The 15270-nt window shown below is 38.2% G+C and overlaps 1 pseudogene; it reads left to right on the top strand.

Moving 5' to 3' along the window:
* The first annotated feature begins 7123 nt into the window (after nucleotides 1-7123).
* Nucleotides 7124-8133, top strand: LOC113877397 (annotated as a pseudogene).
* The last annotated feature ends 7137 nt before the right edge of the window (nucleotides 8134-15270 follow it).

Genomic DNA, 15270 nt, shown 5'->3' with positions numbered 1-15270 from the left:
GCTTTATTGACTATGCCAAAGCCTTTGACTGTGTGGATCACATTAAACTGTGGAAAATTCTGAAAGAGATGGGAATACCAGACCACTTGACCTGCCTCTTAAGAAATCTATATGCAGGTCAGGAAGCAACAGTTAGAACTGGACATGGAACAACAGACTGGTTCCAAATAGGAAAAGGAGTATGTCAAGGCTGTATATTGTCACCCTGCTTATTTAACTTTTATGCAGAGTCCATCATGAGAAACGCTGGACTGGAAGAAGCACAAGCTGGAGTCAAGATTGCTGGGAGAAATATCAAAAACCTCAGATATGCAGATGACACCACCCTTATGGCAGACAGTGAAGAGGAACTAAAAAAATTTCTTGATGAAGGTGAAAGAGGAGAGTGAAAAAGTTGGCTTAAAACTCAACATTCAGAAAACGAAGATCATGGCATCCAGTCCCATCACTTCATGGCAAATAGATGGGAAAACAGTGGAAACAGTGTCAGACTTTCTTTTTTGGGCTTCAAAATCACTTCAGATGGTGACTGCAGCCATGAAATTAAAAGCCACTTACTCCTTGGAAGGAAAGTTATGACCAACCTAGATAGCATATTCCAAAGTCGAGACATTACTTTGCCAACGAAAGTCCGTCTAGTCAAGGCTATGATTTTTCCAGTGGTCATGTATGGATGTAAGAGTTGAACTATGAAGATGGCTGAGCACCAAAGAACTAATATTTTTGAACTTTGTTGTTGGAGAAGAGTCTTGAGAGTCCCTTGGACTGCAAGGAGATCCAACCAGTCCATTCTGAAGGAGATCAGCCCTGGGATTTCTTTGGAAGGAATGATGATAAAGCTGAAACTCCAGTACTTTGGCCACCTCATGCAAAGTGTTGACTCATTGGAAAAGACTTTCATGCTGGGAGTGATTGGGGGCAAGAGGAGAAGGGCACGACAGAGGATGAGATGGCTGGAATGCATCACTGACTCGATGGACGTCAGTCTGAGTGAACTCCGGGAGTTGGTGATGGACAGGGAGGCCTGGCGTGCTGCAATTCATGGGATCGCAAAGAGTCTGACATGACTGAGCGACTGAATGGAAGTGAACTGAAACCTTATACATTATTTTGCCTCCATCACCATTCTCCAAATACAGAAACTTATCATCATCTAAAACTAAAACTGTACACCCATTACACAGTAACTCTCTAACTCCTCAATTCCATAAGCCATGGTTACCCATAATGTGCTTGCTGCATCTGTCAGTATGACTATTCTGGGTATCTCATAAAAGGGAGATCAGAAAATATTTCCTTTTTTTTTTGGTCTGGTTGACTATACTTAGCTTATGTCTTCAAAATTCATCCATGTTATAACATGGATTAGAACATCCTTCCTTTTGAAAGCTGGTTTATATTCTATTGTCTGTACATAGCACAATTTGTCTATAACTTCATTACTTTTTGAGCATGTGGGTGGTTTCCACCTTTGGGTTATTGTGAATAATGCTCCTATGAACATGTACAAATATGCTATGTATTACATGGTATTATATCTCATTATCCAGATAGTGTTGAATCCTTGATCCAGGTTACACAGGTAGCAAGTATGGATTTTGAGGCTGAAATTCCAAACTGTAATTTAGAATCCAAGTTCTCATACAATACAGTGTTGTCATCCAGGGCCACCCCTGAACAATTGTAAAACAAAATCAGACAAAAGTGGAATGGACTGATTGGATCTCCTTGCAGTCCAAGGGACTCTCAAGAGTCTTCTCCAACACCACAGTTCAAAAGCATCAATTCTTTGGTGCTCAGCTTTCCTCACAGTACAACCCAGGGCCACCCCCAAACAATTGTAAAACAAAACCAAACAAAAGTGACAAGAACTGTATATGAGGTATGCAGTGTACCGTCTCTGATAATTGTTTTCCGGTATTTGTGCTCAAAGTCTGCTCAATCATATTTAGGGTTTAGAGGTACAATTTGTTTTCATTTATAATGAAAGTTATTTGTAAAATATAATATTGCTTTAAAGTGTATCTCTTAAAAAATCTGATGAGGTATTTAAGTATTTATTCAAACCTTCAAAGTTTTGCTACATTATTTTTATGATAAATTCTCAATAGTTAAGTAAAAACTCTTGCTTGTATTATAAATAGGTTTTATGATATAAACAGTTAAATAGAAACATTTGGACATGAGTTGCGATCATATATTGAAAAAGGATCTGGACTGAAACTCAAATTATCAAGGTCTATAAGTTCCAATATCCTGTCAATTAAAAGTTTTCATCAAAATTGTACACATTACATACCATATATAAATTATTTGTTTTTTCATCTTATATTGTTGAATTTGGCATAGTGTAGATCTACTTAATTTTATTTTACTTATCATTGTGAGATAGTTATCATTGATTTATATTTTTGAGCATTTAAAAAATATATATGTTTTTATTGACTATGTTAAGAAAATGTGAAGAATCTCACAAGTGTTTGAAGGAAATATATTTATTTCTACTAATGTAAAATATTTATAAATTTTATAATTTTATATCATCCTGTGTCAAAATAAAAATTTGAAGAGTTTAGAATACTAGCTATGCTTTTTTTTTTTTTTTCTTTTATACAGAATCTTTATTCTGAATGTCATTTGTGTATTGACAGGAAAGACCGTGTTAGTTCCCTTGACTTCCACATGGACATCATGGCATGGATAAAATCTTCTAAGATTGTGTGAAATGGACTTCTCTTTGTTTTCTTATAAATTAACTCAGGACCACAAAGGCTCACAGTCACTAAGTGGGCAGTCATTGCCTTGATAATAGAAGAGTCTATAAACTTTCAGGGAAGCTTCTCTTGGGAGTAGAGTTCTTCTTGCCTATATTTAAGTGGCGAGAATTAGAGGAAAAGTTTCTTAACTTTGGTGCATGTGTGCTCCGTTGCCTTTGTGACGTTATGAACTGTAGCCCACCAGGCCCCTCTGTCCATGGGATTTTCCAGGCAAGAATACTGGAGTGCGTTGCCCTTTCCTCCTCCAGGCAATCTTCTTCTTTTATTTATTTATTTATTTATTTTAATTAATTTTATTTTATTTTTAAACTTTACATAATTGTATTAGTTTTGCTGAATATCAAAATGAATCCACCACAGGTATACATGTGTTCCCCATCCTGAACCCTCCTCCCTCCTGCTTTTAAGAACCTTTTAAGAGCCAAATATTTATTGATAACTTAAAACACATAAGATACACTCAGATTCGGAAGATACAATCAATAACAAGACATGTTTACTGCATTGAAAAATGCAGCGGAAAACCAGCTGTAAGCACATAACTGCTTTAAATGGTCAACAGGTCAAAGGGTTATACTCTCCTACAAGAAGCTGTCTTTTGAATGCTCAGAAGAACTTCTATACACTGTGAATATTTATTTTCCATTACAAATGCATATTTACCTTCTGTGTTTTGAGTGGAGATATTTAATGAAATATATATATATATATAATGAAATGCTGGAGTCTGAATACAGGGCTCCTTTCAGTTCAGTTCAGTTCAGTTCAGTTCAGTCTCTCAGTCGTGTCTGACTCTTTGCGACCCCATGAATCGCAGCATGCCAGGCCTCCCAGTCCATCACCATCTGCCAGAGTTCACTCAGACTCATGTCCACTGAGTCGGTGATGCCATCCAGCCATCTCATCCTCTTTTGTCCACTTTTCCTCCTGCCCCCAATCCCTCCCAGCATCAGAGTCATTTCCAATGAGTCAACTCTTCACATGAGGTGGCCAAAATACTGGAATTTAAGCTTTAGCATCATTCCTTCCAAAGAAATCCCAGGGCTGATCTTCAGAATGGACTGGTTAGATCTCCTTGCAGTCCAAGGGACTCTCAAGAGTCTTCTCCAACACCACAGTCCAAAAGCATCAATTCTTTGGCACTCAGCTTTCTTCACAGTCCAACTCTCACATCCATACATGACCACTGGAAAAACCATAGCCTTGACTAAACAGACCTTTGTTGGCAAAGTAACGTCTCTGCTTTTCAATACGTTATCTAGGTTGGTCATATCCCTCCTTCCAAGGAGTAAGCATCTTTTAATTTCATGGCTTAAGTCACCATCTGCAGTAATTTTGGAGCCTGAAAAGATAAAGTCTGACACTGTTTCCTCATCTATTTCCCATGAAGTGGTGGGACCAGATGCCATGATCTTTGTTTTCTGAATGTTGAGCTTTAAGCCCACTTTTTTCACTCTCTTCTTTCACTTTCATCAAGAAGCTTTTTAGTTCCTCTTCACTTTCTGCCATAAGGGTGGTGTCATCTGCATATCTATGGTTAATGGTATTTTTCCCCACAATCTTGATTCCAGCTTGTGCTTCATCCAGCCCAGAGTTTCTCATGATGTACTCTGCATATAAGTTAAATAAGCAGGGTGACAATATACAGCCTTGACATACTCCTTTTCCTATTTGGAACCAGTCTGTTGTTCCATGTCTAGTTCTAACTGTTGCTTCCTGACCTGCATACAGGTTTCTTAAGAGGCAGGTCAGTGGTCTGGTATTCCCATCTCTTTCAGAAGTTTCCACAGTTTTTTGTGATCCACACAGGTAAATGGCAACCCACTGCAGTATTCTTGCCTAGAGAACCCCATGGCCAGGGGAATCTGACAGGCTGCAGTCCATGGGGTCACAAAGAGTTGGACATGAGTTAACAACTGCACATTTTTTTATTCATGCATGTTAAAGTTCAGGCTTTGATTTTCTCATTTTTCTATGATCTGGAAGTATAAGGCTTCTGAGAAGGAAGTTTTGATGCTGATCTTGAGTTATCTGTCATTCCATCTGCAGTCTGATTACTCAGAAAATCTGAAATTCCTCTATCTCCTTCTCATTCAGTGTCTGCAAATGATACTTTTTGTCAATTTCAAAGCATATACTATGCAGCTCATGATCTTTGCCATTTGCTATTTGCCTTTTTTTCAATCATTTCTTATTTTCACTTCTCTATACTTTTATTCTCCCTCTGATGTTTGAGTTCAAATTGGCTTGCCAGAGGCACTATGAGAATCTCAAGATCTTTACAAATGACAGTCTGGAAAATAAATACTGAGATGAAGCACATTTGAAGCAATTACATGAAAAATTGGTCCTATATCATATGTGAAAGACTCAACAATTTACTTTCCTTTAGTGAGAATTAATGTATTTCACACAGACTCATAACCCTAAGAACTTATAATTTGAATAAAATAACCAGTCTAAACTATTGGTTATTTTAATAAACAGGTGTCCTCTAACACATATAATTTCACCTGGTTAAAATAAAAAGGTTGTACCAGCAAAAATGTTAGGATTCCATTTAGGATAAAGCTTTCAATGACAAGAATTTGGAAACATACATATTTGGAAATAAAACTGCCTTCCCTGATAGTTCAGCAGGTAAAGAATCCACCTGCAATTCAGGAGACCCCAGTTCGATTTCTGGAAAAAGGAAGATCTGCTGGAGAAGGGATTGGTTACCCATTCCAGTATTCTTGAGCTTCCATGGTGTCTCAGATGGTAAAAAGTATGTCTGCAAAGCAGGAGACCTAGGTTTGACCCCTGGGTTGGGAAGATCCCCTGGAGAATGAAATGGCCACCCACTCTTGGAGAATTCCATGGAGAGAGGAGACTGGCAGGCTACATTCCATGGGGTCACAAAGAGTAGGACACAACTGAGCAACTTTCACTTCACTTTCAATAGGAATAGGAGTTGGGATGTGACTTTCCAAAATTGTCTTGTGCTCATACTCAGACATTCAGTCACATCCAGCAATTTGTGACCCTATGTACAATAGCCCACTAGGCTCCTCTGTCCATGTTATCCACCAGGCAAAAATTCTGGAGTGCGTTGCTATTTTCTTATCCAGGAAATCTTCTCACTCAAAGGATTGAGCCCATGTTTCTTACACCTCCTGAATTTGCAGGCATATTCTTCAACATTAGCCCCACCTGGAAAGTTCAAGCCTAAGGAAAATCAAATAATATTTCTAGGCTTTTGGAAAGAATTATTTCCATTATAAAATGATTTAATTTAAAATCTTAATTTTGATATCTTAATTCAGCTATGACTAGCAATAATCAGTTCTAAACAATTTTGGAAAGCAGAAAAAAAAAAATGTTTCTGTAGTACCCAATCCCTTACATTTTCTTTGTCCATTTTTTCCCTCCAATACCTAGTTTGTAATAAATGTTTATTTTTTGTATGTATTATTTGGGTGTATATATATTCAAACAAAATAATTATGTCATTCTGCTTTCTTTAATAGAAAGATTTCATACATTTTTATCTGTGCTCAGTTACTCTCTGATGAGTTTTGAAATTTAGTTTAATTAGAGTTTAATAAGCACTGAGGGTTTCACTGGTGGCTCAGATGGTAAAGAATTGGCTTGCAATTGAGTGGACCCAGGTTCAATCCCTGGGACAGGAAATCCCTGAGAGAAGGGTATGGCTACCCACTCCAGTATTCTTGCCTGGAGAAACCTATGGACAGAGGAGCCTAGTGGACTAAAGTTCATGCAGTTGCAAAAGAGAAAGACACAGATGAGTGACTAAGCATGAGCAAAAATAGGCATTGAAAAATAGGCAAAGAACCACTGCCTGGTTCTTTCACTGTTGTGGGTGACTTATTTATCAATTTTTGGAACTCAAAATTTTCAGAAAATTATTTATCTAAAGGTCAGCTTATAATTTTATGCCCTATGACTAGGTGTCACGTCACATAAAGATATAAAGAAAGTAATTAGACTTTGGCTATTTATATGGTAGATCTCAGAAGGCCAAAATGCACTTAGAAAAAAAAAAAAAAAGAAATGATATGTAAAGCAAAAAAATAGTTCTTTGTGAAAGATATTCTGGAGAAATCATCTTTTTTCTCACTTGGTCCATAAACTTACAGATATACTCACTCATATAACAACCCAGTTGGAATACTGAAGTCTCATTAGTGGATTTGAAGCCCGGATTTGATAAAATGAATGGAGTGCTGTGTAAGGATATTGCAAAGTGTCATGTTCCAAAGGCTTGCTCTGTGTGAGATCCGATTGAACAAACACTCTCGAGAACAGCATTCCATATTTTGTACAAAGCATGTGATCTTCTCAGATTCATTACTGAACCCTTGGTTTGCAGCCTCTGATACCTGATCAACAGCTTCAGAACACATGGAAAATAGGAACAATGTAAGAGAGTTTGTCCTCCTGGGGCTCACACAAAACCCTGAGATGCAAAAAAGTTCTATTTATTTTATTCTTACTCATGTATATTATGACAATAATGGGCAATCTGCTTATCATGGTGACTCACAGCCAGCCGATCATTGGATTCCCCCACGTACTTTTTTCTGGCTTCTTTGTCGTTTATAGATGCTGTCTATTCTACCACCATTGCTCCCAAAATGATCATCGACTTGCTTAAGGACAAAAAGACTATTTCCTTCCAGGCTTGTATGACTCAGATCTTTATAGATCATTTAACTGATGGTACTGAAGTCACTCTTCTGGTGGTGATGGCCTATGACCAATATGTAGCCATCTGCAAACCTCTTCATTATTTGATCATCATGAATCAGAGGGCATGTGTCCTCATGCTGCTGGTGGCCTGGACTGGAGGCTTTCTGTACTCACTGGTTCAATTGCTCTTTATTTATCAGCTCCCTTTCTGTGGCCCCAATGTCACTGACAACTTCCTGGGTGACATGTAGCCTTTACTGAAACTTGCTTGTGCTGATACCCACCTCATTGGACTCTCTATGATAGCTAATAGAGGGAAATTTGCAGTGTTGTCTTCTTCAACCTCTTAGTGTCTTATGGGGTCATATTAAACTCCCTGAAGACTCATGGTTTGGAAGGGAATCACAAAGCCTTCTACACGTGTACATCTCATATAGCTGTGGTCATTTTATTATTTGTTCCTTGTATCATTCTGTATGCAAGGCCTAATACGAACTTTTCCATTGATAAATCCATGATGGTGGTCGTAACTTTCATAACTCCTATGTTGAATTCTTTAAGCTACACTTTGAGAAATGCATAGATGAAAAATGCCATGAGGAAACTCTGGAGTAAAAATGTGATCTTAGTTGGAAGAGGGAGTTTTCCATCATGTAGGATGTGAAAGTAGTTTTTTTTTTTTTCCCCAGAATCAAAGAATTGTCACTCTCAGTGACTATATTTCGAAAATCATTTCCTTTGGTTTATCTATCCTGTTTATTCTGAAACCACTATATAAATTAAACTTTAAGTGGAATATTTTATAGTCCTGAGAGGCCAAGAGAATCACATATCTTTAACCTCTAGATATATAACATACTGTATTAAGATTCTTTAGTAACAGCAACTTTTTTTCTTTTGGAAGATTTTATTTGTGGGTGTTGATACTTGTCTGGTACTGAGAAATATGACCTAGTAGAAAGATCTCTTTTAGTCCAAGAAAGAGAAATTGGAAATTTAAATTTCTGATTGCTAAAAAAATTATTAATCTATCAATAAAAATAAATCAAGTAATTTAAAATTTCACAGACTTTGTCCATAGAGGAAGATAAAATAATTAGAAATTAACATTCTTTATTCTGTAATGGTGGTGTATGGTGGATTTTGTCTATTCAAATCAAGTTTTGCACTGAAAATTTCAAATTTTCAACTCCATTCTGTGCAGCTTTTTCAGTTGACCTCCTCTGATTCCAGTTAAGCTATTTCAAATCCTGAAAGATGATGCTGTGAAATTTCTGCACTTAATATGCTAGCAAATTTGGAAAACTCAGCAGTGGCCACAGGACTGGAAAAGTTCAGTTTTTATTCCAATCCCAAAGAAAGGCAATGTCAAAGAATGCTCAAACTAATGCACAATTGCTCTCTTCTCACACGCTAGTAAAATAATGCTCAAAATTCTGCAAGCTAGGCTTCAGCAATATTTGAACCGTGAACTTCCAGATGTTCAAGCTGGTTTTAGAAAAGGCAGGGGAACCAGAGACCAAATTGCCAACATCTGCTGGATCATCGAAAAAGCAAGAGAGTTCCAGAAAAACATCTATTTCTGCTTTATTGACTATGCCAAATCCTTTGACTGTGTGGATCACAATAAACTGTGGAAAATTCTTCAAGAGATGGGAATACCAGACCACCTTATCTGCCTCTTGAGAAATTTGTATGCAGGTCAGGAAGCAACATTTAGAACTGGACATGGAACAACAGACTGGTTCCAAATAGGAAAAGGAGTACATCAAGGCTGTATATTGTCACCCTCTTTATTTAACTTATATGAACTTATATGCAGAGTACATCATGAGAAACGCTGGATTGGAAGAAGCACAAGCTGGAGTCAAGATTGCCAGGAGATATATCAATAACCTCAGACATGCAGATGACACCACCCTTATGGCAGAAAGTGAAGAGGAACTAAAAAGCCTCTTGATGAAGGTGAAAGAGGAGAGTGAAAAAGTTGGCTTAAAGTTCAACATTCAGAAAACAAAGATCATGGCATCTGGTCCCACCACTTCATGGGAAATAGATGGGGAAACAGTGGAAACAGTGTCAGACTTTATTTTTGGGGGTCCAAAATCACCGCAGATGGTGACTGCAGCCATGTAACTAAAAGACACTTACTCCTTAGAAGAAAAGTTATGACCAACCTAAATAGCATATTGAAAAGCAGAGACATTACTTTTCCAACAATGGTCCGTCTGGTCAAGGCTATGGTTTTTCCAGTGGTCATGTATGGATGTGAGAGTTGGACTGTGAAGAAAGCTGAGTGCCGAAGAATTGATGCTTTTGAACTGTGGTGTTGGAGAAGACTCTTGAGAGTCCCTTGGACTGCAAGGAGATCCAACCTGTCCATTCTGAAGGAGATCAGCCCTGGGGTTTCTTTGGAAGGAATGATGCTAAAGCTGAAACCAGTACTTTGGCCACGTCATGTGAAGAGTTGACTCATTGGAAAAGACTCTCATGCTGGTAGGGATTGGGGGCAGGAGCAGAATGGGACGACAGAGGATGAGATGGCTGGAATGCATCACTGACTCGATGGACCTGAGTCTGAGTGATCTCCGGGAGTTGGTGATGGACAGGGAGGCCTGGCATGCTGTAATTCATGGGGTCGCAAAGAGTTGGACACAACTGAGTGACTGTACTGAAACTGAACTGATACTTGAAATACCTTTAACTCATTCATATCACTCCAGAGTCTGTCTACTTTAAAATATCTTGGTACAGGTTTTTAATGTAATAAATGTTTAACATTTTGGATATATGTTTTTTTGTTTTATGTAATGAATGGCTTTCTGACTCTCTGTAAATGATGTTAGTTCCTTAAGTGATGAAATCAAATTGTCCTCTCTTTTTGCAGTAGCCTTTGGCAGTTTGGGGAATCAAATACTGTATTACAAAGATCATTATCCGCCCCCCCACCCGGCTTCACTGGGTCTTCACTGCAGTGCACAGGCTTTTCTAGTTGCAGCCTACAGGCTTCTCTAATTGTGGCACTCTGTCCCCAGAATGCTTTGCTCAGTAGTTGTGTTGCATGGGCTCAGGCTGTAGGCTTAGATGCTCCACAGCTTTTGATATCTTAGTTCTCCATCCAGGGATCAAACCCATGTCCCCTGAGTTAGAAGAAAGATATGTAACCACTGGTCCACCAGGGAAGTCCCACGACTTAGAGACTGAATAGTAACAACATGTGATGATGGATCTGCAAGCTGGGAAAAAGGTGTTCACCAGCTTCCAACCCTGCAATAGCGTTGATCTGGGACTTTCAACTTCCAGAACTGTGAAAAAACATTTGCCAGTCTTCTAAGCTACACAGTCTATAGTATTTTGTTAAGGCAAACCAAACTGGCTAAAACGATGGTGATAATAAGGCTGCTGCTCATGTATAATACAGGTTTGGTGAATAGAGGTCTGAATTGAATCTGATTCAATTCAGGGAAAAAACAAAAACAACAAAAAGCAAAACAAACAGACAAACAACTAGCCAATCCAATCACCAGGGATGTGGAAAATTTCCAAATCCAGATCCTTGAATAAAGGAGACATAAGATATTTTTAAATAATAACCTTGTAATATCACCATTATACGTCAGGTAGATCTTCAATCTAATCTTTCTCTGAGGGATCTGAGGTCACTGACCAGAGTGTAATTGTGATCAGGACAAATCAATTCCATTCAGTCGCTCAATTGTGTCTGACTTCTTGCGACACCATAGACTTCAGCACACAAGGCTTTCTGTCCATCTCTAACTCCCAGAGCTCTCTCAAACTCATGTCTGTTGAGTCAGTGATGCCATCCAACCATCTCATCCTCTGTTGTCGGCTTCTCCTCCTGCCTTCAATCTTGCCCAACATGAGGATCTTTTCCAATGAGTCAGTTCTTTGCATAAGGTGGCCAAAGTATTGGAGTTTCAGCTTCAACATCAGCCCTTCCAATAAACATTCTGGACTGATTTCCTTTAGGATTCACTTATTGGATTGCCTTGCAGTTCAAGGGACTCCCAAGAGTCTTCTCCAACACCACAGTTCAAAAATATCAATTCTTTGCTGCTCAGCTTTCTTTATAGTCCAATTCTCATATCCATACATGACTACTGGAAAAACCATAGCTTTGACTAGATGGACCTTTGTAGGCAAAGTAATGTCTGTTTTTTAATATATTGTCTGGGTTTGTCATAGCTTTTCTTCCAAGGAGCAAGTGTCGTAATTTCATAGCTGCAGTCACCATCTGCAGTGGTTTTGGAGACCAAAAAGGTAAAGTCTGTCACTGTTTCCATTGTTTCCCCATTTATTTGCATTGAAATGATGGGGCAAGATGCCATGATCTTAGTTTTCTGAGTGTTGAGTTTTAAGCCAACTTTTGCACCTTCCACTTTCACTTTCAACAAAAGGCTCTTTAGTTCTTCTTACTGGAAATTATTTGAAGTAGATTCTAAGCTAAAGCTCATGGCTGTTTGCCAGAATGCCACTCTTCTCCACTGATCAGAAAACAAATTGATATGTTTTGTAACAAATACGCTGTCATATTTTATTCCAGAAAATATAGGTTTATTTCAGAACAGCAAGAATTGCAATTGGCGACCTAGATAGTCAGGGACAGGGAAACTTGGTGTGCAGTTCATGGGGTTTGCAAAGAGTCAGACACGACTTAGTGACAGAACAACAACAACCATGGCAAACCATGTGCAATTTTTCCCAAGGCAAGGGAATGCTTTTAGAGAAGGGAAAAGAGAGTTAAGGGGTGGGGATCTAGTAAATAAAGAGCCTGTGGCTTTTCATCGGTTAAGCCCTTGCCAGCAAAGAGGAACATTTCTTCTCCCTTTTGTTTTGCTATGTTATAGGCTATAAGAGTTCCCCATTCTGGTTTCCCAGCTCCATAATTAAGTATTTGTTTATTCATTTATTTTAATGTGAGAGAATCTTGGCCCAAAGCTCTCCTAGTGGGTCAGTTCTGAATATCTGATAGACTACATGTATTCTAAAGAAGGTGTACATTTCCATATTGAGTTCTTGGTGTTTGAGCAGTTTTCATAGTGACTGAGTAGAAGTATTTGGAACTAATTTATCGTTTCACATTTGTAAGCAAAAAGCAGATCCACATTGTTGTGCAACCAAAGAGATTTGATGAATTCAGGGACTAAGTCTTATCCTGTTCCCATCTAAGTTACTTGTTTGGTTTAGGAAGCAAATGAAGAGACTGGATAAGTCAGTGTGGAAACTGGAAGCTTTAACAAAAAATTCTATATTACTAATCTTTACCTTGTATTACTTTTCTTTATATGAGTAAATACTATAAGAGTGTCAAGAGATTTATTTTTGTATCTCTTGTATTTGTATTTTGTATCTTTCAATCTCTTTAATTCACTCCTCAGATCTTACTTGGGGGAAAAAAAAAAAAAACACATGAAGCTCATAGAAGTAATGGCATAGACCATGTGCGCATGTCTTTTGTTTTAATTAGTCTGTAACAAATGGGAATATCAGCTATTCCATGTAGGGAGAAGATAAAACAGGTTAGAATTTAATGAAAACTTAATTCTTGCTTTAAACTGCTTAAACAAAATATGCAATTTTAGAAATGTTTCTTTCTTTCATAGGTCTCAGTTTTTCCATATCCAAAACAAAATGAATGAATAACTTTTGAATACAGTAATTACTCTCTCATGTTCCTGCTCAGTCACTCAGTAGTGGTCCACTCTTTGTGATCCCATGGACTGCAGCCTGCCAGGTTCCTCTTTCCATGGGATTTCTCAGACCAGAAAACTGGAAGGGGTTACCATTTCCTTCTCCAGAGGATCTTCCCACTCAAGAATTGAACTTGAGCCTCATGCATTGGCAAGCAAACTCTTTACCACTGAGACCCCATGGAGCTCACAACCTTACCTGCTTACTGTGGTGACTATGATATACAGCCAGACTTTGCACACTCTGTGAAGTATTCCTTCCTGGTCTTCTTGTCATTGGTAGACACCTGCTATTCCTCTTCACAATCCGTAAAATGCTAGCTGATTTACTCTCTGATTCAAAAGTTGTGTAATTCAGAGACTTCCCTGGTGATCTAGTGATTAAGAGCCCACACTTTCACTCCAGACTCATGGGGTTCGATCCTTGGTTGGAGAACTAAGATCTCCAAAAAAGAAAAGAAAACCTATATAATTCAGTGGCTGAAGGTAACAGGATTGTGGAAGAGGAATACCAGGTTGTCTGTGACAGTGCCAATGTAGGTGATAAGTACCATCAAAAACAGAATTCTTTGCATCTAAGGATTCTGTGCAGCTCCCATTAGAATGAATTGAGTCACTTGAATTGTATCTTCTTTCATTTCAGTGATATGATGAATTCGGAAGTGGGGACTTAATGAAATAAGACAATGTTTTCAACACCAAGGTGATAAGAAGTTAATGCTTTGGGTTTTCAGATATGTCCAAAACATTTCAGCAATAAGAAAATATTTGTTCCCATGGTATACAAAAGGAAAAAAAACATGTTACTTTCTCCATTTCACTGACAGTATTTTTTATTTATTTATTTTAACTTAAATTTTATTTATTTGCTTGTTTTAATTGGAGGCTAATTAGTTTACAATATTGCCCTGGGTTTTGGCATACATTGACGTGAATCAGCCACAGGTGTACGTGTGTCCCCCATCCCAAAGCACCTTCCCACCTCTGTCGCCATCCCATCCCTCTGGGTTGTCCCAGTGCACCGGTTTTGGGTGCCCTCTTTCACTCATCAAATTTGGACTGGTGATCTATTTCACATATGGTAATGTACATGTTTCAATGATATTCTCTCAAATCATTCCACCCTTGCCTTCTCCCACTGATATTATTTTATTTTATTTTTAAATTTTTAATCATAAAATAATTGCTTTACTGTGTCGTGTTGGTTTCTGCCATACAACAACATGTATCAACCATAAGTATACATATAGCTCCTCTCTTTTGAGCCTCTCTCTTAATTCCCCCACCGTCTCACCCCTCTGGGTCATCATAGAGCACCAGGCTGAGCTCCCTGTGTTATACAACAACTTCCCACTAGTTATATATATTTTAAGCATGGTAATGTATATATTTCAATGCTACTCTCTCCATTTGTCCCACCATCTCCTTCCCCTATTGTGTCTACAAGTCCATTCTTTATGTCTGTGTCTCTATTTCTGCCCTGCAATCAAGTTTATCAGTACCGTTTTCCTAGATTCCATATCCAGGACATGGAACCAATTTAGATGTCCATCAATAGATGAATGGATAAAGAAGTTGTGGTACATATATACAATAGGATGTTTCTCAGCCATAAAAAGAACTGAATTTGAGTCAATTGAACTGAGATGGACGAACCTAGAGCCTGTTATACAAAGTGAAGTAAGTCAGAAAGAGAAAAACAAATATCGTATCAGAGCGAACTTTAAGGCTGTTTTATTCAGCTTATTATGAGGCTTAAAATGCTAAAGTTCTTCTTCTACATCTTATGACAAGTGGTCCCTGGGTCTTTGCTGGATGCCATCTAGGCACAGAGAGCTCACGATGTAATAACCTGGTTGCTTCTCAGCCAGTAAGAAATGTGAAAAACACTTCTTTAGATATTAAAGAAGGTACTTGTGCAGCTGTTTGTTCTGGTTCGGCACAGTGTTGATACAAAGATGAAGTCTAACTCGCTCTCCTCTTCCACATAGAAACCACTTAAATGAGCCTGGGAGACAAGGTCTGTGTCTTGTTCACCACTTTATCACCAGCACTTGGTTCAGGGTCTGGCTCATACTGATGTTCAATAA

This window comes from Bos indicus x Bos taurus, chromosome 19, assembly GCF_003369695.1.
Source record: "Bos indicus x Bos taurus breed Angus x Brahman F1 hybrid chromosome 19, Bos_hybrid_MaternalHap_v2.0, whole genome shotgun sequence".
Taxonomy (NCBI): Eukaryota; Metazoa; Chordata; class Mammalia; order Artiodactyla; family Bovidae; genus Bos; species Bos indicus x Bos taurus.
Note: the sequence above shows the minus strand (reverse complement) of the source record. Positions and strands in the feature narration are given on the sequence as shown.